This window comes from Lontra canadensis, unplaced genomic scaffold, assembly GCF_010015895.1.
Source record: "Lontra canadensis isolate GAN:19392208 unplaced genomic scaffold, GSC_riverotter_1.0 scaffold40, whole genome shotgun sequence".
NCBI classification, from domain to species: Eukaryota; Metazoa; Chordata; class Mammalia; order Carnivora; family Mustelidae; genus Lontra; species Lontra canadensis.
This window is the reverse complement of record NW_022631034.1, coordinates 15,263,059-15,290,810: the sequence shown is the minus strand read 5'-3', so window position 1 is coordinate 15,290,810 and position 27,752 is coordinate 15,263,059.

Sequence of the window (27,752 nt, the reverse complement as noted above, 5' to 3'; positions counted from 1 at the left end):
AGGAATTAGGAGAATGATAGAAACAGAAGCTTTGTACAAAACACATTTAAATACTATACAACTTTATATTAGAAATATGAGAAATGATTATTATTATCATAATATAAACTATATAAAATGAGATGGATAAAATCCTGCCAGGTAGAGCATGGGCAATAAAAGCTGGATGAGGAGGAATATTACACAAGGTCAGGTTATGAAAAACCTGAGCAGATATGGCTGGATATAGTGGGACTAATTGGGGAGCAATGCAGCCAAGAAAATGAAATGAATAAAAACAAATCAGGTAATAAGATATTAAAAATAGATTTCTCTCAGGAAAATTCCAGTAGATATATCTGCTTTTTCCATGTAGTTGAATGGATCCAATTTGTTGGTCTTGGTGTAATAAAGGAGAGTAAGGGTAAGCATTAGTATCAGTAAATGAGATTATGAACCTTCAGCTTTATTTTTAGGGAGTTTAAGCTCTGGATTTTATGTCAGAAGAGTAGTGGTCTTGAGGTTTTCCACAAACTCTAGAATAATATAAATGCTTCCAAGAACACAAATAAGTTAGTATTATGTAGCAGAGGCTTTTCAGAAGAGAAAACTTTCAAACATGTTAAAAGTATAATTGAAGAGGCGCCTGGGTGGCTCAGTCAGTTAAGCGTCTGACTCTTGATTTTGGCCCAGGTCGTGATCTCTGGGTCAGTGGTGAGATCAAGTCCCTGCTGGGCTCCGTGCTGGATATGGGGCCTGTTTAAGATTTTCTCCCTTTCCCTCTGATCATCCCCCACCTCAAAAAGTTATAATTGGAAACAGCTATAAATTAGAAATGATAGTACGCAAATATACAGCAGTGAGAAATTTGTCTAACACCTGGAGTTTTAATGTTACAAAAGATGGAGTTTCTTCTCTAAAATTAAGTAATTCTGTGCTTAATGATATATCTCTTAATATAAATAGAATAAGCACATTATTTGTACTTGAGAATGTTGGGCAATTGGGAAGACTATTTTAGATATAATTAATAAAAAGTTAGTATCTCAAAAATCTCATTACTTAAGGTCTCTACAAAGTTTCTTCACTCTGAAAAATAATGAGCAATCAGAATAATAAGGAAATACAATGAAATGTTTTTAAAGAACTGATACTAGGAGGTAAGATATAAATCTAGAAAACAAATACAGAAGGTAATGCCTCATGATTTGAAATAGGGCTTGATAATTTTTTCTAAGTTTCCATAGACCAAATGTTCTCTTTTAGCGTCACATATTTTTGAAAACGTTTTTTCTCAGTAATTAATAAAATTACTCATTTAAAAAGGTGTATCATAAGCAGATCCAGTTAAACTAAGTTCTTTAATAATACGTGACTTTTTAAGCTGGGTTTGTATCATATAGCCCCCATAATTAGTTTAATTCATTCATAACAAAGCAATTATTTTCAATCTCATTCTGACATAAGAAATTCTGAAATCTACTTACAGCCAATGGATTACAATGTGTTGAGTTCAAGTAGCTGGAGAATTAAGTTAAAATCACAATGCGGTTCAGTTATTTTGCAGGAGGTAAGAAGCTTCAATGTGCTCCATCCAGTGTCAATTGCATATCCATCTTGGAAACTAAGTGTTCTGCCAGGAGAGCTGGCGTTCCCATTCACAAAAGAGACACAATTTTTGCTTTGCTTCACCACACTTACTTTGGAAATGTACACCAGAAGAGGTTCAGCAATTCCACTGAAACTCTTGATTCAAGAAATCAAATACTTGGTGAGAATTTTAGTTTGAATATGTTAACCTTGAAAAATAACAAGTCATAAAGGTCTTTAAAAATGTCCAAAAATAAAAGGTGAGAAGCAACTGTAATTGTCTGTATCTATCAAATATTAAAACAACATTACTTTAAAATGTTCAAATGAAAAAATCCGAATATGTGCTCTTACTTTTTGGTATTGTGTGACATAACACAGCCGCATGTTCACAACATATCAAACCCTTTTCAATGTTACTCTTAAACACTTTTTCTCCAATTAAACAAGATGAAAATAATGAAATAATTTGGCACCATCTATGTTTTCTCTGTAGCATTGTAAAATTCATGGTAAGTCACTATTTCATAATCCATAAAAAAAGTTGAAGTTGACACATATACATTCTAATAGTAATCCATTCTGGTCCAGTGACTGGAGTTGGAGGGAGTTGATTTAAGAATGTTATTGTGTCCAGAGTCTTATTGACAAGTGCCAATTAGGCAGATGGGATGGCGATATTTTCTAGGCGTAATTACGTGGTGAGCATTCAGTGATAAATACAAATATCTCTGTTTACAGGGTGGAGTTAGGTAAAGGGTTAGGGGAAAAGTTTCCAGGAAGCTGAAATCATAACATAACTTTGTCTGACTTTTCAGATCTTCAAAGTCTGGGGCCTTGGAGTACAACTGGCCCAGGGTAAAAAGGACTTCTTTGTGAACAAGGAACCCAGAATTCTTAAGATGCCAGAGCAACAGACGTGATCCTGAGTGCTAAGTGTGAGAACATAGGCTGGCAGCAAGAAAAGCCAAAGGCATTTGGGCCACCAAGAACTGAGGAAGGACTGTTTTAGAAAGGTTATCACAAGATGGCACCCTGTGATTCCCCTTTTTAAGACCCATCACACCCAACATTTCTTGATAGAAAATGACTTCCTCAGTAAACAGTTAACTTAATGAAGGTTGGAAATAATAGAATCGGTCTTCTTTGCTGTGATTTTTCATTGCCTTGACAAGTACTTGACATATTGTAGGGGATTAATATTTACTGATTTATAAATTGACCAAGAAGCTTCTTCTCAGTAAAACTGAGCTGTGATTCAATGCCTAAGGAGTTCCTTTTCACTAATCAGAGGGGACTGAGATTGAGGCATTTGAATTGAACACCAGAGTGGAATTATTGAACCAATTATCCTTTTTCTTATTACTGCTTTTGTCATGTAACATGCTTTTAATTTTTTTTAAGATTGTACTTATTTATTTGACACAAAGAGAGTGAGCATGGGCAGGGGAGGGGCAGAGTGAGAGGGAGAAGCTGGCTCCCTGCTCAGGAGGGGGACTCCATCCAAGGACCCTGGTATCATGACTGAGCCAAAGGCAGATGCTTAATGACTGAGCCACCCAGGTGCCCCAATGTATTCTTAATTGTTAGGTACACAAAAAATCAGCAAGTTCAAAACCCTTAAGATCATCTCTAAGCAGATATTTCTGGGTTGGCATAGCATGCAGCACAGCATGCTGACAGGAGGAGATTATATTCCTTACACTCCCTCTAAAACAAAAACAAAAACAAAGCTAAACAAGATAAAAATGTTCAATGAAGGAGAATAAAATATTCTCAGTGCAATAGTAGAATTTAATCATAAATTTTATTTTACCCTCACATTTTTGTTTTAATCAGCTGTATGTATAGGCAAAATCCAAGTCATTTATGTGTAATTCATTTTTACCATAGATTCCAATCTGATTCAACTATTGAGTATCCAAAATGTAGTAGGTACTATTATGGCCATGAAATCACAGCATTGAAGAAGACTAAAATTTTAATATTAAATTGTATTAGGAGAAAGAAATAAACATATATTTTTAATATATAATTATATATAAATATTTATATACTTACATATAAATACTTATATATATCTGGAGGCAGAAAAATTTATATTTATAAACATAGATATACTTATGTAAATATATATAGTGTGTGTGTGTGTGTGTGTGCATGTGCACATAGTCTGACAATTTCAAAACTAATAAAAAAAAAAGGAGACAACAGAAGAACCATATATGATTGGGAATGGATGAGGTACTTTAAATAAAGCAGTCAAGAAATTCTTTTCTAAGGAGGTGACATTTGAGCTATAACTCAGATGATACGCAGGAGAAAATCATGTGAGGATATAGCAAAGATGACTCCAGGTGGGTCAGTATGAAGGCCCTGAGATGGAGAAGAGTGTGGCCCATTTAAGAAGCATCAACAATGTCCATGTTGTTGCAGTGGGTGACTGAGTGAGTAAAGACAATTAGGAATTGTAACCTGAAGGTTTATACAATCAATGCAGAAGTCTTCCTATGTCATCTATAATGTGACGGGAAGACTTTGAAGGATTTGTTTTGAGGATAAGTGGAAGATGTAGAATCTTGAAAAAGGATACCACAATATTTTCTTTCTTTTTCCTTTTTTAGCACGTGTTAATTGCTTTGGGAGTTGAATTGCTGATTGCCTGGATAAGCAGAACTGAGGAAAGTGAGAAATCAAAGAAAATTCTTAAGGTTTTTGCCTGAACAACTGAATGTGTGGTACTGTCTTTTATTAAGATGGGGTGAGCTAGGAGGATCAGAATTGGGCATGAAGATGAGTAGTTGTCAGAAAATGGGTAGAAATCAGAAATCATAAAATCAGTGATCAGAAAGGTTTTTTCAGATCTATAGGTTTTTCAGATCTATAGTTCAGGGATGGTAATAAAGTTTTAAGAGTTGGCATAAAATTCTACTGTATTCAAACAGAAGTAAGTGGAATTGCTTTGGGATGTACTGATAAGAAAAGGGGAGTATCGGACCTTGAGAACTACAGTATTTCAAGTGGGGAAAAAAAAAAGGAAAAGGAGGGTGCCTGGGTGGCTCAGTGGGTTAAGTCTCTGCCTTCAGCCCAGGTTACAATCTCAGGGTCCTGGGATTGAGGCCTGCACCAGGCTCTCTGGTCAACAGGGACCCTGCTTCCCCCTCTCTCTCGGCCTACTTGTGATCTCTCTCTCTCTCTCTCTCTCTCTCTGTGTCAAATAAATAAATAAAATCTTTTAAAAAAAGAAAAGAAAAAGGAAAGAATAATTTAATATAGTCAATGAAGTGTGAGAAAAAACAAAAGGTATTGGTTCTTAGAAGTCAAGTGAATGGGAACTCACCAATCAAGAACAAAAGAATAAATATTTGTGTCCACTGCTTTTGAGCATCTGAACTCAATGAGGAAATAAAATTGATTATTGGGTGTCACATAACATAGATTTGTTGATGACCTTAAGAAGAGCAGTTTTAATAGTATGATGATGACCAAATCCTGATGATCATATATTAATAAGGAGATTAGAAATGAACAAAGAATCAAGGAACATAAAGAAATCATTCGAGGAGTTTGTTTCAAAAGGTTACTGAGAAATGTGATGGCAGCTAGAAGTAGAGGGGTTTTGATGATAAGACCATTCAGTTTTGCTTTTAAAAATGATCCAACAAGGGATGCCTGGGTAGCTCAGTGGATTAAAGCCTCTGCCTTCGGCTCAGGACATGATCCCAGGTCCTGGGATCGAGCCCTACATCAGGCTCTCTGCTCGGCAGGGAGCCTGCTTCCCCCGACTGCCTGCCTCTCTGCCTACTTGTGATCACTCTCTGTCAAATAAATAAATAAAATATTTAAAAAAAATGATCCAACAAATATGGGAAAATGGTAGCAAAGGGGTGAGAAGAAATAATTTTAGGAGCAAAGCCTTCGAGTAAGAGAAAAGGGGCTGGAGCTTAGGTTAAGAGGTTAATTCTCTCTGGAAGCAGAAATGGTTTGTATATGAGAGAAAAAAGAATCTAAAGAAAAAACCTATAAGTGGGCAACAGATTTAGTGATAGAAATATGAGATTATTTTCTTTACACTCTTATTTTCTCATTAAAATAAAATTTTTAAAATTATTTTGATGACCAGATATGAGTGAGGAGCAGAAAGGGGTTTTTAGAGTTATAAAAATATCTGCAAAAGAGATATTTCAATGATTTTAATAATGGACTATGGAGTCTAAGCTAATAAGTAAAAGAAATAAAGATGTGGACAAAGACTATAGAGAGTAAATATGTGGGAGGGACCATAGGTTGGAGTTCCTGTGTAGTTGAAGTAGAGCTCAAAGAGAAAATGAACTGTGTAAATTATGAGAGGATAGCAAGAATGTAGGATGGTTGAATATGGGCACTTGGAAGCGATGCCATTATTGTTGGTAGCAAATTCTAACATACAACCATAAGATCGGATATATAAAGGGGGGGGTACAGGAAAATTGGTGGTATGGTCAAAGAAATGAAACCAACACCAGATGAATCATCTTTGTGATTTTTGAAATTGCCAAGAATGATGTCAGGATTCCTCTTTAGGGGAAGACAGTGAGCCAGCTGCCAAAACATTTTGTGAATGAGGACCATACTGGTGAGGTCGTAGATGACTGCACAAGGAACCATAGTGGGTGACATAGTGTTATGGCATACCCTTTTTTAACACTGCCTTGATGGATAGGCAGTGGGGAAGTCAACTCAAGAGGTGAAAAGCAAGGAGGGTACCTCCAGGCATCATAATATATAAGGGTGTGGGAGCAAGGGTGCCTACTTGAGAGCAAGGGCAGAGGCTTCAGAGAGAGCCAAGCTTCAGTCACAGATGGAAGGTGAAGGGAAACTTCACACATGAGACTGAGACTGTGAACTTTATTGCTCACAGAAAATGAGCTCTAGAGGGCATATCATAGGACTCATTTTTGTAGATTCGGGATGCTCAAATAATCATAAAAACTACAATGATAAATATGATCATTTTAGACAATATTCTGGGGCATTACTATGCATCAGGCACCATGATAGGTGCTTTGCATGTATTATCTAAATTCATCCTTATAGCATCCTATTGGTCAGTTCTATTACCTACTGGATGTAAATATTAAGTAACATGCCTAAAATAACTTGAGATTTGAATCCATGGCTCTCAGAGGAGGAGAAAAATGGTGGAGGAGCAGGAGACCTAAATATCATAAGGTCCTAGTTCAGCTAAATAGTTATCAAACCATTCCGAACACCTACAAACTCAACAGGAGATCGGAGAGAAGAGCAGCAATTCTAGGAACAGAAAAGTAACCACTTTCTGGAGGGAAGGATGTATGGAGAAGTGAATCTGAGGCGATATACAGGAAGAGAGACCATGGGGCAGTGGGGGGTGGGGGTGGGGCGACCAGCTCCCAGAAAGTGGCAGAGCAGTGGAGCACAAAATCAGAACTTTTAGAAGTCTCCTCCACTGTGGGATGTCACTCCAGAGGCTAAGTGGGGGGTGGAGCCCTCACGGGGACAGTGTGGTTTCAGGACCCACAGGGTCACAGAAAGATAGGGATGCCTCAGTTGGCAGAGCCCCCAGGTATCAGAGAGCGGGGAAGCTGGCTACAGAGATGGAGTTGAGGAGGGGGCTCTCAGCTCAGGGTTACCTTTAACCATGATCTGAGGCACAACTGGACCACTATTCTTTGAGCAGAGACCCCAGCAGTGGCAGATCCAAGGAGATTCACCTTCTTCCTCCTGAAGAAGTGGCACAGGAGCACACAGGAGTAATCTCCTGGGTTTGGAGAGTCCAAACAAGGCCATGGGCCAGAGATAGAAACTCTTGGTAGGCTGGGTGAGCATGGAGTGTGGCCGGAGACCAGGGATATGGGAGGGATTGACTGCTTTTCTCTGACGGCACACTGAGGAGTGAGGCCCCGAGCTCTTGGTTCCTATGAGCTGGAAATTGGGAGGCTGCCATTTTCATTCCAATCCTCCAAAGCTCTATGGAAAGCATTCAGGACAAAAGCGACTGAGAGTGAACCCGAGCAGATTTCTTAGCCTGGCCCCTGGCAAGGGCAGTGCCATTCTACCTTGGCCAAAGACATTTGAGAATCACTGCAACAGGCTCCTACCCCAGAAGATTAACAAGAACACAGAGCCAAGACCAAGTTCACCAATCAATGAGAACTGCAAAACTCCAGAGCTAGGGGAATGCAACACAGAATTCATGTCTTTCCCCATGATTCTTTAGTCTTTCAAAGTTAAATTTTTAAAATTTTATTTCTTTCTTATTCTGTTTTTTTTTAATTTTTAACCTTTTAAATTATTTTCTGTTATCAATACCTTTAAATTTTTTTTAAATTTTCTTTGCTATCATCATATTCTATCCCTTCATTGTATTTAACCTTATTTTTTGTATACATATAGGTTTTCCTTTCTTTAAAATTTTGGGATACAGTTTCTTCTGACAGATAAAAAATACCCTAAATCTAGTGTGTGGCTTTGTTCTAGTCTCCAGCCTGATCACATTCTTCTCCCCCCACCTTTTTTTTTTTTTTCTTTTTTCAACCAACTTCTTATCAATTCCTTTTTTAGAATCTTTTTAAATTTTCATCTTTACAGTCCTATTCCATCCCTTCATTGTGTTTACTGTTTTACTGTTAGTTTTTCTTTCTTTAAAATTTTGGGAGGCAGTTTCTTCTAACAGACCAAAATATACCCAAAATCAAGTGGGTGGTTCTGTCTTATTCACCAGTATTATTACTATTTATATTGTTTTTTCTTTTTTCTCCTTTCTTCTCCCCCCAGTTTTGAGTCTGATTTGGTTAGTGTATATTTTTCTGGGGTCACTGATACCTTTTTATTATTTTGTTCTCTCATTCATCTTTTCTTATCTGGATAACATGACAAGGTGGAAAAACTCACCTCAAAAAAAAAAAAAAAAAGAACAAGAGGCAGTACTGATGGCTAGGGACCTAATCAATATGGACATTAGTAAGATGTCAGAACTAGAGTTCAGAATGACGATTATCAAGGTTATTATCTGGGCTTGAAAAATGCATGGAAGATACTGGAGAATCCCTTCCTGGAGAAATAAAACCCCTTTCTGGAGAAATAAAAGATCTATAGATCTATAGAAATAAAAATATCTATGCCCTTAACATGGTAGTGGCCAATTATATAAACCAATTAATAACAAAATCAAAGAAACACATTGACAATAATACAATAATAGTAGAGGACTTTAAAACCCCCCTCACTGAAATGGACAGATCATCCAAGCAAAAGATCAACAAGGAAATAAAGGCCTTAAATGAAACACTGGACCAGATGGACATCACAGACATATTCAGAACATTCCATCCCAAAGCAAAAGAATACACATTCTTCTCTACTGCACATGGAACATTCTCCAGAATAGATCACACCCTGGGTCACAAATCAGGTCTTAACCGGTACCAAAAGATTGGGATCATTCCCACCGTATTTCCAGACCACAATGCTATAAAACTAGAACCCAGCCACAAGAAGGAAGTTAGAAAGAACTCAAATACATGGAGGCTAAAGAGCATCCTGCTAACGAATGAATGGGTCAACCAGGTAATTAAAGAAGAATCCATAGCTCTCTGACTCAAGTGTCTAGATTTCTAAAAATTGTTGTGTTTTTCATTACAGCCATTATTTATAGCATTCATTCTTTATCCATGCATCTCTTTCTTGATGTTGGTAGAAGGGCCAATCTATAAACTATACATTTGAGAATTAGATTGGCTGTCTTAGAATATAAATCACTATCATTATAAAAATATCTGAGTATTTTGATCAATTACAAACAAATGTTTATGAAATGACTTCAATAATGATTTTATCTGTTCATTGGTGAATTAGAAGGAAAGTATGTCCAACAGTCTCTCCCCCTTCCCCATTTATATTTTCCTCCTTTTTCTGGATCCCAAAGCTTAGGGTCACTGGAGCTCTGATGTTTTTCAGTTTAAGTTTCCCATTTTTTTAGTCATAGAACAAAATCTTATTAAGTCTTCATATTACATATTAGACATCATACTGGGTACAATGAAGAGTAATATTGATAGAATTCCTTGTATCTTAGAATGCAGAGCACAGTGGAAAAAACAGACACTAAATGGATAATTGCACATTTTTAAAATTTAAGATACAATTGTGGGAAGTGCTTTAAATGAAAAGCACAGTTTTCAATAAGAATATGAAGGCATATCTTGTTTTGCTGTGCTTCACAGGTGTTGTATTTTTTATACACTGAAGGATTGTGGCAATCATGAATTGAGCAAGGGCATTGGCACCATTTCCCAACAGCATTTGCTCAGTCAATGACCCTATGTCCCATTTTGGTAATTCTCACATTTCCAGCTTTTTCATAATTTTTACATTTGTTGTGGTGATCAGTGTCATCAGTTATTACAATTCACTGAAAGCTCAAATGATGGTTAACATTTTTTAGTAATAAAGTATTTTTTAGTCAAGGGATGGGCATTGTTTTTTTGACATAATGTTATTGCTCACTTAATAAATTATTGCATAGTGTAAGCATAAGTTTTATATGCATTGAGAAGCAAAATACTCCAGTTGACTAGCCTTATTTTGATATTCATTTTAGTGAGGCATTCTGGAAATGAACCCACAAAATCTTGTGAGTGTGCCTGTATAATAGAGGGATGTAGCTATCCTGAGATAACTTCCTTTAGAGAGTCGAACATCATGTGCAGTTGCCCTCCATGGTGTGTTTGCGAAAAGGAAGATGGAATCTATTACCAGTCTCATTTATCCCTGGTTAGGTCAGATTTATGCCAATCCAAAGCAAAGCAAAGGGTTGAGCGATTATATAACTGATGTAGATTTCAAAACCCCCAAGCTTGATCCAGCAGGTCAAGAAACCCAGCCATCTCAGCATTTTCAACAGGTCAGACAATATGGGGAATGAGACCCAGGACCCTTGGCCCCTACCCCAGTTTAAATCTTGTAGACCATAAGCCATTTCAGGATTAATTTCGTGATGCAAAAATTCTGAACAAATGCCTGCACGCTGCTCATCACTCTGTTTTTTGAGTTAAAAGAAAAATCATTCTTCCTTTGACCCCAGATAGTAAAACATCATAACATAACCACATCCTCTATTCTCAGCCTAATCTATCAGAAGAAAGAAAGAATATCAGAAAACGGCTATCAAAAGCCTGCAAAATACATGCAGGTACTCTGGCCCGAAAGAAGTTTTATCCTGACAACTATATTGGCTCATCTTTAGAAATAAAGTGTGCAATTTCAAATGTTTTCAGTAAGTTGTCAGCAGTTAAAATTTCCTGCTGGAACTCAAAATATGATAATTGCAAAATTACGGAGAGACCAGGGATCGTTACTAGTACCAGACTTCTTCCCAGCTTGTTCCTTGGACTCAGCTAGCCCATCAATTTTAGATGCTACGGAGACCAGCACAACTAATGCCAGCCCCTGGCCTTTTAGTCACAACCCTTTGGCAAAAGAATAAAAAGGAGGCCAACCTTCAGAGTTATAGCTTCTAATGTCTTAGCTGCCCCTTAATCAGTATGTATTCAGAGCACATCGACAATAGTGGGACTGACATTGTTACTAATATAGAACAAGTCAAAATACAAAGAATTTTAAATGGCTCACATTCTTTAAAAATGATTTTGGAAGCGTTTCTTCTTCTAAACCAGAGTCTCCTGCTGCTCCTGTTGGTAGTGAGATCTCTAAAGTGCCAGACAATGGTGGCCGTGATGAATGGTCTTCATAGTCAAAGGTGCCCTGAGTGAAAAGCAAAAGAATAAAAAGCCGGTCTCACTTGTGTGATGCCAGTCTTGGAGACAATAAATGTCTGTGCATGTACTTTTAAAGTTAGATCTTTTAAGTTGATTGTTAAGCAGTTAACTGTTGATACTTTGAAATGTTCCATTTTTTGGCGAGTGGTGAGCTTGTGTCGAAACTTTCCATGCAACTGTAAACCTAAAGCTGCCTTTAGCTGAGCTTGAATAATTTAATTACTGCTTTTTAATGTGGAAGCATTTAAGCTTTTAAAAGACTGAAGAAAAGAGTTATTTCTAATAATCAGGGAAATGATTATTCACTATAATTGACATTAATGTATAATTTACATACTCTAATGGTCCTATGTCTTAATAAGCCCTAATAAGTAAGACTAAGAGTGAGAATAATTATTTTGGGGGGGTTGTTATATTTTGTTTTAAATGACTGGTTAGAGTATCTTCAAGTCAGGTTTAAAAGGTAGAGAGGCTAATCAGCAAAAAGTTCAGAAGGGTTATTTTACTGGTGACCTAAATATGTTGTTCTATTAAGTTTCAAAGGAAGCAAATCTATATTAAGTTGTACATTAAAAAAAAAAAATTCAGCTAGAGCAATCCTCCCCCCAAGTCCCACTATAGTGTGAAATTGCATCAAAAGTATTACGGTATTACACCACTACCTACATCAATAAAATGCCAGTTTGACATATTATAAAGAAAAATCAGTTACACTTCAATAAGCTCAACTCTCTAGAAAGAAAAGGAAGTGAGAGGTATATAGTATGCCTCATCCACAACAAGTCATCGGAGACCACAGAGCCATATAGTTCTGCTCTGCCACATTTCAAAAGGAGTGGTTTCCAGCATAAGGATCCTTGCATCTTTAGATGCTACATTTCAAAAGTGTGTCAAGACAGACAGGTAACTCTGAGGAATTAAGAGTGAAATTAGAATTGGATCATGGTCTTCCATACCATTTTATTCTCCTATTCCAATCTTGTCTGCACATACCTCTGGAATCTAACTTGTATTTTAATATTTATAATAAGCTTTTCACTTGGATAATAAAAACAGCTTTCTTTAAGAAGACCCCATGACTGCCAACATTTGATCATTAAAAAACTAAAATGTGGAACCCTTCAGTCTTGATTTACAGCCCCTGAAGTACAAGCATCGATGCCAACAGCAAATTTACTCTTCACTGAAGGCCGGGAAGAATGAAGCGGTATAAATAATCAGGCAACTCTAGGTAGACAATAAATCTGCTCCTGGCTTTCTCTCTTTCTACTGATGTTTCATAAAGGCATCCAGGATATTGTGGGAGCATGTCCCTGACCTTTGAAGTTGACATGAAGGGGATGGCCATTTACTTCTAGAAAAGTCTGAGAAGAATATTAGAATGCACAGGCTATTCCTCTGATCTAGGAGAAAATGTCTTATTTATTTTTGATCTGTTTGATTTTGAGGTTTGGGACCCATTTTCCTCCTGAAGAGGTAATGAAATGCTCTGGACATAACAATTGATCCTTTCTAGTCACAGCTACTTGGACCAGACATCTTGTATTCTATAGCCCCATAACTTTGCCATAATCCTCATCACTTTCTCTGAGTTGTAAAAACAAGTCAGGTGCTACCATTGATCTTACCAACCCTTCCTCTGCCCCTACTCCTACCAGGGTTCAGAAAAGGAACTTAATTTATTGAGACATTAAAAATCATCTTTGTGGAAAAGCTAACATTTAAAATGGGCTTGGGGAAAAAAAAAAAAAGCTAGCATTTCCTTGATAGAATTCTGAAGGGTATCCCCGGGAAAAGGGTGCATATGAACAATGGTACTTGAGGCAATTAGTTGAGTTGTCTGCTGGGGAGTTGGGAGAGCAAGCTAAAGTATGAGATGAAGGCTTTACTACAGATGGCCTTGAAAAATAGGAGAAGGCATTTATTCTGAATTCATCATGAGGTGGTTTGAACATGCTGAGGTTTTGAGCAATAACAATGTAATCCGAGCTCCATTGGTCAAAGATTCATGTAGCTGTAGCATGCAGGAAAACTAAACCAGGGAGAGAGGACAAGTGAATCTATTTATACAGAAGGCTGACTGTGATTTGAACATAATAAACAGAAGAATTCTAATACCCTCCTCCTGTTCCTTGCTCAGGTTGCTATCTCTGTCTTCATTGCTCATTTTCGATCCCCAAATTCAGCAGCTGAAGACTCATTCCATAGCTCAAAGCACAGTTCAAGTCTCAGGTTTTATGAAGGAACTCTGGGGTCCTCCAGGGAATTCCCTAATGCCTTCATATTTTGTAACTATAGTATGTTACAGGGTTGGTCGTAGGCAGCCCAACAACATGTATCAAATGACTGAATACAATAAATACACAAAAATTTGTGTTGTGTTGGTTACTTTTGCATGAATTTTCTTACTTATACTATCAGAAGAACAGGGTCACCTTTAAATCTTTGCATCTTTATGAGATTTGAGCATAGTAGGTAGTGAACAATTGTTACATTCAATTGAATTATCAAATTTTCTGAAGGTGTATACATCTAATAAATCCATGTGTAAGTAGACATAATATAAACTATGAATTTGTCATTGTGTGGTATCACATAGAGTTGCATTCGGATTGTGATATTGAATAAATTATTTTAGAATAAATCATTTTTCAGAGTATACGTTAGAATAAGGACTGGTTTTCACTGGAGAATCACAAAAGGCATCAACATAATTGAAAACATGGTAGTAAGGGAAGCAAAAGTTTCAGTTCTAATTTTGAGTGTATGCTAGTTATTGGTTTATTGCTTCTCAATTTCAAATCTAGCTTTCCTTTCACACTTTATGATGCTGGAGATGGACCCTGCCCACTTCTCTCCTTGACAGCTGCCCAGTGATGGTACAGGTGCTGGAGGAGCACCCACCTCACCTTCTTGTGAGTTTCACCATTATCCCAGCTGGTCTCACCAGCACCAAGGCAGATAGTTTTCCGGTTAGCTCTCTTAATACCTAGCAGCACCTTCCTGGCAACTTTCATGGCCACTCTGTGAGATGAATTCCTAGTGAGTTTTACCCACATCCCAGCTATGATTTCCTGCAGCACCTCAGCGAACTTCTCTGCCTTCCAAGGAGTCCTCCACCTCTTCTCTCAGACACTCTGAGTATCAGCTTTGTGGTAGAGGTTAGGAGGCATCCATTTCTAAGTTTGTGTTTCCTTTGTGTTCTCTCCCTCAGCTCTGGAGGTAATGATGCTTCCTACCTCTGTTATCCCTCTATTTTCTGGTGTTCTCTTTATCCCTTTTAGTATTTAATCCTCTTTTGCTAAGTCAATACTTCCTTATAATAAATTTTCCCTGTATAAGTTACAGGTGCTGTTTTTGCCTGTTGAATGGACCTTGAACAGTCTGTGAGGGAATTTTCTGAAGGCAGGCAGCCATTACAAAGACAAGATGAGTATATTCCAGTATTAGCTAGGTCTCACAGGGAACCTATCTGTTTCAAATGGAAGAGTTGGAGTCCCTGCTATACCTATCGCCCTTCCAAGGAATTCTTATTAATATGTCTTCATGTTTTTACTCTATGTCCCCTTCACCTGGAACACAAATGAATGATGTCTGGAGACCCAGCAGGCTTATAAATGTTCACTGGATTTTGAGACATCCTGGCAATATTTGTTCTTCCAGAAACAGATTCTCTAAGTTGATAGTGACCAGATCAATTTTCCTCTGACAGAATAATGAGTCACGGTTAACAGGTAGAATCTAAAATAAGGCCCATTTAGCAGGAGCCATGAGATAGTAGGGAGCACAAATAAGTACAAGACACAATGTAAAAAAACACCTGTTACTTGTTATCATAGAAAATTACACTTTATTTTATTAGTTTTTTCTTAATTATGGAACTGTACTTAGATACTTTTCTTCACCCACTGGACTCTGAGCTTCATGATTGTAGGGATCACGTCCGTCTTGCTTTCATAAATCCCTAGTATCTAGCATAGGAATGGGTACTCAAATATTTAACAAATGAATAAATGATTGAATATCAGTAGAAGGCAGTTGTATCAAGATCACAGAAAAAGTATTCTTGAAATAGTGCAGAGGAAATAACAGCTGGCAGCAGCAGAGGAGATACCCACAAAGTAACTTGAGTCTTGCATAGTATCCTGAATGCTTATTTTAGTTCCAGACATACATTTCAGTCACCATGAAACCTAGCTGATTTCCTGTAAGACATGGGAGTGGAGGGGATTCATGACTTCATCACTTCTCCAAATATACTTGCAATTTATTGGAGAGGAATTTAGCCTTGGTCTTGGTTCGTTGCAATCAAGAAGAGACTGTAATTCTCAACCTTGTATTCTGATTTCAGGTAACTCAATCGCTAGTCATGAGGATATTGCTGGGCTTATGCTATTATCCAACTAACTTCAGTAGGGACACGTTTTACAGTCATAGTAACACAGGGATGGGTAAGGGAAAACAATGCCCGTTCTTGGACTTCTCTCCCTTAGCTCTGTGTCTTCATCATATGTATATATAATGACTCTAGGACAATATAGATGTGTTCCTTTTTTGCATAAAGAAACTATCCCTGATTAAAGATCACCTACTTGGGTCACCATAGACTATTTCTAAGAAAAAAATGTATCAATAGATTTCACATTTGTGTGGCTTATGAATTTCTGCCACTGAGGCTTCAACAACTCTATTGGGTTCAGGCCTAATTTCTAGCCCCAGGGATAGAGTATTAGAGAGCCCTGGGAACATGATAAAATACAGTCACACCCTCAGGGAAATTCTATTATGGCTGCAGAATATTCATGATATACAGGGATCCTTTTATCATATACTTTCCTTTATTATAATTTTGCTTAACGGCTTAATTTTGATCAATTGCAAGGGCTTGATCACTTAAAGCTATTGTGACAGATGATAACTCATGTTTATATTTTTGTTTTGGAAACTGATGAAATGATTCAGAAGATTGTGCATTTGTATCTGGTATAATATCTGATAGATTAAAGGCAATCCCCAGCTGTTGTTCTGTCCCTGGTGATTAAGGAAAATGATGAGGATAAATATTAGTAATAATATGTGTTATCTCATGTGAGAGACAAGTTTAGTGAAATTTTAATACATGTTTTTATGTATTATAAGGAAATGAATGCAATTTATAAATCCATATAAATAACACATTGGAAATTCCACTAAACTGTAATATGCCTTAAGTCAGCCATGATTGAAATTGCATTTGACAGGGAGAAAAACAGTATTTCTCTTTCCAACAACTCCCTGCGTTGTCATCATGGCATGGTTGGGTAGTAGTGAGTGCCAGCTGAGGACCCTTCCCTCCTCTGTGTCACCATCTGGCTTCAGTTCCACTTCAATCAGTTTCTATTGGCTTTTTGATTTATGCTGGAATTCATAAGCAAAAATTAAGGAAGTTTGCCAATACATTTGAGATAACCCTCTTTCTCCTCATTTTTGTCCCTCTGAGACTTGTAGAGAGAAATTTTGTACTCAGAAGCCTTGGCCCAGTTAATTTCAGCTTTACCAGCAGCAAAGATATGCCACCATTCCTGCAAAATCCCACATGCTCTTTTGCCAAACCATGATGTCAATATTTTCTCCCCTGTGGTTCTACAGTGTGATCAGGATTTTTGTTTGCACCGTGTCAAATGTTAACTGTCCTTTGCAAGTAGATGATATTGTTTGCCTTGCTTAATTTTAGTTAGCTATGAAAACCTTTTTTCTTCCAACCTTGAGTTTATGGTACTTTGTTTTAAAAATTTGATACCATTCTGTATTTACTTTTGGGATTCCAACTGTAAAACACTGTGTATTGACAGTGATATGAAAGATGAGCTGAGTAAATTCCTAGGAAAACCATATAATTTCAGGTTTCTACTCACTCAGCAAAATCAGGAGTAATACAAAGCTGGGCTTCAAAACAATTTAGCCTAGAGTCCAAGCCCTCAAAAGGGGCTAACGTAGAAAGTTCTTCACTGATCTATAATCACAGCATGGTGCCAATCAGCTCTTCATAAATGTGCCATTAGAGGACGTACTGCTAATATCCCTCGACTTAATGGTCAGTTGGTTTTTCCAATAGAAATCAATTTTCAGGGTTTAATATATAAGCACTTAACTTCATGGAAGATTTAAAATTATACATGCAGCATTGAAACCTACAAATAAGAGTTGGAAGAAAATGAGTTATTTTTGGTATCTTAGTAGGCTCTGCTATTTAACAAAATTCATATGTACAGATTTCTTTTAATTATTCAACAAATATTTATTGATCATCTTTCATGTGCCAGGAACTTACAAATCGTACTCTGAGGGAGCTGCTATCTGTCTGTGAAGGTGAAGTGAGTGAGTGTGTGTGAATGTGAGTGAGTGTGTGTGTATGTGTGTGTCTGTGTGTGTGTAACATGGAATATTAGAGATAGTTTGGACCATAAATGTTATCGAAACTAGATTTCCCCAATTTTCTAAATTAAAATATTAAGGCCCCGAAAAGGATGTGTGACTTTCCTTGGACGTGGTCAATTTGGAGATGGCTCCTTGTTCAACAAACTGTCTACCACATCATACGGTCTATACAGAATGATTATCCAGGGATTCACATCTATGAATATGGAGAGAACTTCAGGAAACTTGGGCTGCTCATCTGTGGAAATTAACAGCAAAGGCTGCCTAATTACCATTTTACAAACAATCATTTTATGTAATGACTACAGGACAATAAAGGAAGAGACTTTGTTAATAGCAGCCAGAGTCACCAATCAGCAGGCAAACCATCAAAGAAAAGAAAAGGAGAACAAAACCACATCTCTGTTAGAATTTCACTAAATGTCTTTAGACTTGCTTCAGAACAAAAAAATTAACGATAGACATGATAAATTTTGATTGCAGGTGCAAGTATATGCTCACTGAAATGCATATTTATTTCCTAGAGTATGTGGTCATTTTCAAGTGCTCTGTTTTGAAAACCCTATTAACATGAATTTCATGGAATTTACAATTGTTCATGTTGCATCATGCCTGGGGGGGAAAATGTGCTTTCTAGATATTGAAGCATATCTGATGATCAAAAAATGACTCACTAAAAAAATCTCTAACTTCCACATTTCCAAATCTTTGAAAAAGAAATGAGACAATTCGTCTGTTTTTCACCTTAATTCAATGAGGTATTTGATTTTCAACTACTGTCTCAGCACTGTATTAAAACCCTGTTACTAGGGAATAAAAGAAAATTACCTGTAATCCCCTTTCCTCAGAAAGCATGTTATTATAATGGATTTCTCACTTTAGTCTGCTTTAGCTGCTGTCTGGAGAGAACTTGGTGCTCTTTCGAGCACCAGAACTGCTAAACTGCCTCGCCAGCAGGCGATGCTCACCTTCTCCAGCTGAAGGAACAGGATTGCTCTTACCACCTGGTTCAAAGAAAAGACAGAAAGCTTGTGGATTAAAGTGACCTGTCAAGGATTTCATGATTTGGGACAGGTGAAGAGGAAGCTATTACTGAGACAAAACTTTGGATGACTATTCTAAAATAGAGCAGCTTTCTTCAAAAGATACTTCTATATTTGAAACAGTTTTCCTGTTACAGAAAATATCATAGGCACAGAGAAAATATGGTGGTTTTGTGAATAATAAAAGGTGTCTCACCACACCTCAGATAACTGTCTTCTTATCATTTACTCCTTCTTATTTAATAACATGGGATCACATTAGAACAGTTTCTTCCTTTAGGCGCCTCCTGTGACATCCTTCTCCACTCTATGCATTATCTATGCTCTCTTGATGCTAATAAGACCTTAGAAAATAATTGTCATTACCACTGTCAACAATTATTTATTGAATATCATATAAAAGAGATGAGAACAGACACTCATGTAATACTCAACATGTGACTGATATTGTGTGGGGCATTTTAAGTTATTTCACAGAAACCCTGCATAATAGACATTATTAAAGAGAAACTGAGTTAAAAGAGAATGTTCCTTGTTTTCCCTAGAGGTAGTGAAAACAGTTATTAGTAAAACAGTTGATTGGAAGAATTGACATGGGTTTAAGTCATGAAGGGCACAAAGAAGTAGAACTTCCAGTCTGGTAAGAGCTCACAACATATTGAGATAATTATGATATCTACCAATGTCATGTATGTAATACATAATCAACACTGGAAAAAATCAAGGGGAAGATGAGATCATATATGAATGATAGTTAAGTCTAAGAACTACTTCCATAAAGAAAGTAACAGCTAATATTTACTGAGAGCCCACCACTTTCCATCTTCCTGATGTTACTCATAGAACTTCACATATAGGAGGCCCAAAACAAAACAAACAAACAAAAATATTATGAGGCATCTTTCTTTATCCCAATTTTATAATGAGAACTTTAAGACACCAGTAAGTGATGTACATTACTCAATAACATAGCTACTATGTAGTCATTGTACAGGGGGTATCCACATTCTCTATAGAGTATATCCTCATTTGAATCCACTCTTCCACTTTCGGCAAATTAAGATGTATCATCATTAAACTTGAATATATTCTCAATTTTCCCCCAAATGTTCTGTTTGTCTTTTTTTTTTTTTTTTAAGTCAGTATTCGGCTTTCTCCAGAGGACACTACTTTCCACACAGGCCACTTTGGATGTGTTCTTTTTGTTGTTGCTATTTGTTTAAATTCCATGAAGCATGAATTCAGGTTTTGGAAGTGAGGTAGGTGTCCTCATTTCTCTCAATGGCTTCTGCAGCTTATTGTTTGATCTGTGTAATTGGAAAGATGGAGATTCAAATAACAGAAACAGGCAATCTTTTGAGAGGAACACATTGCATGAAAAAATCAAGAATTTAATTTAGGGTATATTTTCTTGGGGTTGTTAATTAGACATCCAAGCCAAGTAGACATTGGCTATACAGATATCAATGTTGGCATGAGTGAAAGATTGTGGAATGTGCTTGGGTATTCCTGAAGGTGTCTATCTCTACTTTCTCTTACTATTCACACCTTTGTGTTCACTCTTCACATCTCCAAAATCTGCCTCCTTTATTCAATATCCTGTGAAATTTCTCTCTCCGGTTTCAACAGTATCCTTCTAACAACCTTCTCAACATACAGCACTTAGTCTTCATTTTACTCACTTTCCTGCCGAATCACGTGCTTTTCATCATCTTTCTCTCTTCCTTTGGATCTGATAGGAAATATCCATCTGGTGTTCCTCTTAGGATCCACAATCACTTTCTTCGGATGCTGTTTTTTTCCTGCTAAAATCTGAAGTGTTGTTCAAGGAATTGTTTTTACTTGTCTTCTTTTTCTCATAGACATAATCTTTAATAATTTCAGGAATCAGGCAGCAAACAAAAATGAGTGAAATAACTTCATATAGAAAAAACAATGTAGGGAGGACTGTGGTGACCTGACTGGGATTTCTAAGAGAAATACCAATGAAAAGTTTTTAAACACTCTATGAATAAAACAAAATTTGTTCATGCATCACCAGGGCTTGTGATAGACCACTGTGAGTCAGCATTCTTCCCTAGTTCTCCGTCCCTAACCGAAATTAAGCAATTATCTTTAATAGGTAATTTGAAGATAAATATCACTTGCTCAGATCTTTCTCACATTACAGAGGAGCCAATGAACTACAAATGGGGAGAAACTATGAATAGTATTCTCTTATCCTAAAGACACTGTACTTTTGGAGCCATTTCCAACTATCAAATTAAATCTATACCATTGATATCCTAGAAGTACTAAAACTCTATGTATTAAAATCTTGAATACATTATCTTTCCTGGATAAGTAGTTTTTCTTCTAATGTCTTCTACCTCAGTAGTGATTTGCACAGAATAGGGACTCCCCGGTCAACTTTAAATCTTGCTGTTGCTTTACTAATAGTCACCTGTCCTTTGAACCATGTACATGAGTATTCCAGAGAGGCCTTCCTCAAGAACTTAAAAATTGGCTAAATGAGATTGGCTTCTGAGACACATGCTGGATCAAATCAGAAATAGGCACAGTTATTCTAAAGAAAGAGAACAGCTCCCAAATCTGGAAGACTTACTAGTAAACTCGCACCATTTTTGTGCCATTTGGAAGGCATCCAATGAAAGCTAGGAAAAAAAAAAAATCACCAAGACAAATATTGGCAATGCCTTCCTAGGGCTGCCCAAAAGGTATTGCGTAATTTAGTTCCTTTGGCAATATTATCTTACTGTGAGAATAGTGTATTAATCAATTTAATGGCTGATGTCAATAAGAATTCTATTGCTATAGTTCTCTTTTTTAAAAGTCCATATTCTGATTGTTATTTGGCTTGATTTGCTACTGAGAGAAAATTCTTGGGGAAATAAATTTCCAGTCCAATTCCAATAACGATTATTTCTCCACAGGGAAGAAAATGAGAGAGAGAGAAGGAAAGGGGGATGGAAGGAAAGAAAGAAGGAAGGGAGGGAGGGAGGAAGAGAAGGTAGGAAGGATGGAAGGAAGGAAGGAAAGAAGGAAAGAAGGAAGACTGTCTTAATATGGGTTGTCTTTGTATTTTGCCAGAGAAGTCCCATGAAGAAGATGTGCAGATCATTATGATTGAGTAATCTGCTTCCTGTGATAGAATTCCCAAAGAAAAATATTAAATCATCCTCCCATATTAATGCAGTGGTCTTATAAACTTGATAATGTGAGGTTCCTGAACTTTAAAGTCATAAGGCTAGACCAGAGCTAATACCAAGTAAATGTATCTTATGGAAACTCCTCAGAGATTGGAAAACACACATCCCTTTGATTGCTAAGATTTTTAAGCTTGTCTACTTTCCCATTATCTACAGATCATAACTCTCATCTACACCTCTGCACCCTCTCCATTCCTCTGTCACTGCCACACTTCTAACCCTAACAACCCTAAACCCCCTAAGTAATCCTTCTGCCTCTCAGTATCTTTAATTTTCCTCTGCTGCCACACAGAGCTTTCAAAATATAGATAATATCATCACTTGCATCTTTCCAGATCAAGAGCTTTTCAAAGAATCCTGACCCAGGGCAAATGAGTAGAGTAAGTAGGTATTCAGTAGTAGTAATGCATACTGGCAGCAAGACCACCATCCCCTTCTAAGAAAACCCAAACCATACTCACTTCCCAGAATCCAATTAGTTTCCTTTTCTCCCCAAGGCAGAGAACCATACTTTAGGTATATCTCAATTTAGGACAAATGAGTTTCTTTTTTCCCTTTGAGCCAGAAAAACATGCAGTTCGGGTTGAGATGAACTTGAAATATTCACCTTCTCTTCCATAATGTTCATTTTCTTAGGAACAGCTTTCAAGGGTATTTATTTCAAGCAACAGCACCTTGATCAAGTCTACAACATTAAAGGCATATATTTGTTTCACATGGTGAGGAAGGAATTATGCATCTTAGGTTCTAATAATTATGTAAAGGTACTAATTTAAATCTGATATAAACTACCAAATGAGTTTATGACATATTCTGCAAGATGAATTCCTTTTTATAGCCTTATGCATAGAAAGATGAGCATTTTGCAATGTAGTAAGTTCTGGCAGTGCATGTAATATCACCATGAAAGGGAACAGCAAGAGAATATAAGATGGTGCATTTTAGCCGAGGTAGAGTTTGCCAACTTTGACACACTGAGATTTTTTTTTTTAAGAACCGAGATGAAAGACCAAGTTTATGAGTGCTCTGTTAGAATCATAAACCTTATTATTATTAATAGATGTGCAAAATGTGACCTCAACAAAATTTATTATGCACTGTACAAAATTTGCCTTGTAAAGTATGTCATTTTATTCAACATTGTTTACTCTTTCCTATGTGCATCCTCAAAAGGCAAAATTGAATGATGACTATATTCTCTGCTGTCAGAATGTGCAAAGTAAACAAAAATACTAGGATTGTAGAAGCTAGGCCAAAGGGGCATACGGGGGTGCAGCTGTAGGTTAAGTAAACAGATACCAGTGATCATTTTGTTTCCCTAAAGATAAGAACAGAATCATGCAACTTAAACTTTGTAAGAATTAATGATATGGTCATAGCAGCTAAAATTTTATCTCCCACCGAACTGAAGGCCTAAGAAACTCCAAATTGGGCTTTGATTGCCTTCACGTCAAAGACAGATCTTGCTTTGAGTCAGTTCAGTATATAGCATAAAACAGCTGTTCTGGCTATCTGAGTACAATCCTGAGCGAGTGTGATGAAGGGGCTGAGAAATTGCGGTGATGTATGATAGTGCCTACATCGAAAGCAAATTTGTCTGCAACCTCCAGGGCTCACTGAATATTAAGATAAGGCAACTGGGATTGGCACTTATTCCCTTCAGTTTCAGAGTTAGGACATGTGGAAATGATTGTAGGCCTAGACTATCACATTCCTCCTAAAAATGTTGGCAAGTCTTCAGAAACTGAGGCCATTATTATTATCATTCTCCTGAACATCATTTGAGGGGAAAATAAAATCTCATAGAAAAGAAAGAGAATTCTGGCACCTTTGTGAATCCAAAAAAGTTTTATTGAAAATACAACTTTGGAAAAGTGATTTGAGAGAAAAAAAAATCAATAGAATTTGATGACTACCTTTTAGACTTTAGAAAGGAGATTGATCTCAAAGTTAATTTCTGACTTATTAGACTATGCTGTCACCAGGAAAACCTAAAAATGTAGGTTAAATTCAAGGGAATCAATTCACTTCTTTTCCTCGGGACAGGAAATGGTGCAATTTAAATTTACAATATTAAAAAAAAGATACAAGCTCTGACTTCTAAATACCAGCATGAAGATGAACAGAAGTCCTATTCACTATAACCCAGAATCTATTCTCTAGTGCTTTGGGGTTCTACCTAAGAAGGGAAATCTCCCTATGGAAATGAAATAGGATAGTAAAATTTTAGATGCCAGGAAAGGTCTAGAAATTGTAGTGTATATTTTAATACCTGATTGGCAATGTTGAGAGGAAAGTTTATTTAGAAAAACATCCTTGATAAACTACAAAGAAAATGAGTTTCACTTTGGCCTCTAAACAAAGGAATATTTAGGCATAAATATAATTGCTCTGTGTAAATGTCATGAAAATAAACATGGTATTCAAGTCCCAACCATTTTATAGAAATGTCCCTTAACCTAACTGAGCACCAGTTCTTTTATCTGTAAAATTAAGATAATGACATAACACATTGTTATGTGTAACAGTATCTATAGAAGACCCGACACAGTGTTTGTGTAATATCTGAACTATTAAAATACATTTCAAATATTAAATGTTTAGAAAAATAGAAAACAAAAATTAGATACTCTGACTGTTCTGAGATCTGGGTTCATTTTGAAACATTTTGAGCAGAAAATTTATGTTTAATTGACAATTCATCATTCTATTCCCAGTGCCTGAAACAGTGTTAAATGGGTGAATAAGAAGTTATTAATTTTATTTTTAAAATGGTGAGTCTAAGTTGTGGATTTTGATCTGATTTGATTGTTTTAAAATCAATTTTAAAGGATTGCCTTTGTTTTTCCTGTCTGTATCAGGGGATATATCCTGCCTAAATCCTAGATGGAGTTCATAAATCACTTGCTAATACAACAGCATCCTTCCCGTAAGGATGGCGTCCTGCGGCCACTTGGGGTGAATGCCAGATGCTGTATGAAATAGAGGTATGCTCTTACAAGCTCCTCTCCTAATATGACATCCTGCAGAAAGGATCAGCTTTCTCCGGGAGCATACTTCATGCAATGCTTCTGTGACCTCTCAGTGCATTAACGACAGCAGGTAAATCATTGGGTTTTGTCTAATAGATGAATTGATTTAGGGATGCAAAGAAAGTACTCACTAAACAATGTGCTATCCAGCTGGAGCATAATAAACGCACTTATAGCCAAGCAAATAGGTCTAAATGCTTAATTAACTTTTGCTCACCTTCTGAACAATGAGGAAACCAAAAGTACAATCAATCGAGTCTCTTTAGTGTGTATCTACAGCCAGATTCTCTGTATCTACCAAGGGTTAGTGGTGATTAGACCTAGTTAAATACCTGAAGATCTGCTTGTTTGTTAAGAGTCTGTTTTTCACAGAAAGAAATACAGAAACTGAGGGAAGTGTTGGCTCACCCAAATGGGCATTCCTTCTGCTCAGGATCCATTTGGTAAAAGGATGCTGCTTATCTTATCTATATATTTTGGACACTAGATTTTAATGTTAAAAGAATAAACAGGGATCTATTTAAAGTGTAAGTTGGGAAATGCCTGTAGAGAAGAAGAAACTTGCACAGAGAGGTAAAGCCTTTTGCTTAGTCTTGTGCATAAGAGAGATGATTTTTTCCAAATATCCCTGGCCTCAACGCAACTTAAGAATTATTCCTGGAACAGCAAAGAATTATGGAAATCCTAGATATTCATATTTATGTCCATGTAGGAGAAACAATGCAATGGTACGTAACATTTCTCTTATTCAATCTCTATTCTGCTTTCTTCCTGCAAATGAGAAATAATGACCACCTGATAGTTAACAACTAAGAAGCTGGCAAGCAGGAGAGATACATTCATACGTCCTATTTTATTTTCAACCACTATGGTATATACACTGTATCTAAGATTTCATAAATTCTGTGCTCTTATAGGGAACTCTGGAGTCAGGTCTTATGGCATGGAGTCCAGTGTTCTGCATTGCTGAACACTGGCAAGTGACCTTGGCAAGTGATCCAACTGCTCTGTGCCTCCATGTATTCATTTCATAAATGGACATAATCATGATACCATCCTCATGGAATTATCATGAACATTAATATTTGTAAGGCACTTATAGCAGTATATAGAATACAGTAAGTACTATGTAAGTACCTATCATCTGTCTATCTACCTATTTATTTTCATCATCACCATTTACAAATAATAAGCTTAATGTAACGAAGACCTGGGAATAATAGGTCAAGTCTATAAGAAAACTCCCTGGGACTTCTAGATTTTTAAAAAAATTTTGATTTTCTATTTTGATGGAAAGCACTTGATGTTTACATGGTTGCAGCACAAATAGAATTACGACTCCTGCTTACAATTATAAACCAGGTTACATCTGCTATCACGTTTAGGATTCCATCACATTTTCAGCATAAAATGCTCTGTTGGTTACAATGAAGGATAAAAAGATGACTAATACTGAGGAGCTTATAATCTACTGGAATTGACTCAGACATGCACAGAAGTAATATTATGACATGAACAAGGAGTAGAAGAGTATGAGGAAGTGTCAACGGAAGACAGGATTAGACAAATTGTAGATTTCAAAATGGAGTTAGGTTTCAAAATAGATAATGTTAATTTTAAATTGTATCGGAGCAGTTTGGTTAATTTTAGAGTGTTTATCCAGTGCATATGATGGGAGAGCAGGCCAGATATAGGACTGTTGAAAAGTTTTGAAAGTTGTCGGATTAGCACTTCTGGGTTCTTGAGTCTTATCACAGCATTTTGGCAGGGCTACTTTGGAATGGGAACAATGCTCATTTCAGGGATGTAGAAGAGTATACAGCATAATGAAAATTTTGCAAGACTGCTTAGAAATCAACTTTTACCTGAGTCACTGATAACTTTTTGACAGCATTACCATCAACATCCATGGCCGCTGTAATCATTACTTCCGTTTGTCTTTTGAAGTGTCATTAGAAGACATTACATTTGATATGCTCTTTTGCAGTCCTGTCACTTCTTGGACTAATTTTCCATTTCTTCAAGTGGGCTAAGTTTTATTTTCCTAAAATGGCCCAAAGCATGTTACCCTGAGATATCCAGGATGTTTATTAAGTTCTCAACCAACTTTACATTTTGATAACTTCACTGGTACCAGTGGTTCAGCAAACTATAAGTAAGTATTGACTCATCAAAAACACATTCTTTGGGTGAGTTTGGGATGAGAGTCAAGAGTAGGGTGGTTAGATTCATTCAACAGCAACCAAGAATATTTTGACAACTTGGGAAATTAAGTCAAAACATAAATCAGAGTTAACATGGATCCTATCAAAACCCGGATGTAGGAGTATTACTGTCATGCTTCCTCAAACCATTAACTTTTGTTTAAATCACACAAGCTTCCAAATTTACTAAGGTTTAAGGTTGCATGGATCCATTATCTACTGCAGCAAGGAGAAAATTTTGAAAGCAGAAGTTCACTTTTATTTTATAAGGGAAAACAATCTTGATATTCAACATATCTAATCCTTAGACACTGAAATTAAGGAAACTAGGTTAATACCAAGTAAATGTTCAAGACAGGCATGACGGAGGTCTGCTCTCTTTCCCCATTCAGAATAGAGATATTTATTTGCCCATAGCCAAGAGAAAATGAATTCCAGGTGTTGACAATTTGTGAGAGTCTCTTCTTTGTGCACTTTGGGG